The following is a 1,360-nucleotide window of genomic DNA, read 5'->3' as shown; positions in this document are numbered from 1 at the left end:
AGAAATGAGGACATGGGGACAGGGGAGTGTGGAGACACAGGGACGTGGAGATATGGGTACACAGGGTTGTGGGGACATGGAGATGGCAACAGCAACATGAGAGTGTGGGGACACAGGAATGTGGGGACATGGGTACATAGAGCAGGGGGGATGTGGGTACACAAATGGGGACATGACATGGGGACACAGGGATGTGGGGACATGGAGATGGGGACATGGGGACACAGAGACACAAGGACATGGGGATACAGGGACCCAGAGCAGAGGGGACATGGGGATACAAATGGAAATGGGACATGGGGACATGGGGACAAGAGACACAGAGATGGGGACACGGGGACATGGCAACACAGGGAGGTGGGGACATGGGGATACAGGGACATGGGGACACTGAAATGAAGACATGGGACATGGGAGTGTGGGGACACAGAGACACAAGGATGTGGGGATGCAGGGACACAGACTGGGGGAGCATGGGGACAATGGAGACACAGGGAGGTGGGGACATAGGGACATGGGGACAAATAAATGAGGGCAGAGGGACATGGGGACATGGAGGTGGGGACATGAAAGTGTGGGGATATGGGGACACAGGGACACGGGGATGTGGGGACACAGAGACACAAGGATGTGGGGATGTAGGGACACAGAGCAGGGGGAACATTGGGACCCAAGTGGGGATGTGACATGGGGACACAGGGACAATGGGGACATAGGGACATAGGAACCTGGGGACACAGAAATGAGGACATGGGGACATGGTGTTACAGAGACACAGGGTCATGGGAACACAGCGAGTGGGGACATGGGGATACAGGGACATGGGGACACAGAAATGGGGACGTGGGAGTGGAGACACAGGGACATGGAGACATGAAGACATGGGGACAAAGGGACATGTGGACATGGAGACATAGGGACATGGGGATGTGGAGACGGGGATGCAAGCACGTGGACATAACACCATAAGAACATGGGGACACAGGGACATGAGGACACAGTGACGTGGGGATGCAGGAACATGGGGATGTGGGGAGCTGGGCCCTGAGGACCTGGAGCTGAGGGCACCTGGATTCGGGGACACGGGGACACGGGGACACGGGGAGGGGCCCACACGAGGCCATGGAGCGCTTCGCGCCCCACACCCCGCAGCGGACCCCCGGAGGCTCCCACAGTCCTCCACCACCGCCGGCCGCCAGGGGGCGCTATGCCGGAAGCGGCGTCGGAGAGAAAGGGGCGGTCCCTCCGCCCGTTGCCGTGGCGACGTGGGCGTGGTCAGCGCGGCCCCACCCCGCAGCGGGGAAGCGGCGGCGGCGCATGCGCAGTGTCCGCCCGGTGCCGGCCCGGTCCCCAGAGCGCT

This window comes from Numida meleagris, chromosome 3 (genome assembly GCF_002078875.1).
Source record: "Numida meleagris isolate 19003 breed g44 Domestic line chromosome 3, NumMel1.0, whole genome shotgun sequence".
In the NCBI taxonomy this organism is placed as follows: Eukaryota; Metazoa; Chordata; class Aves; order Galliformes; family Numididae; genus Numida; species Numida meleagris.
Note: the sequence above shows the minus strand (reverse complement) of the source record.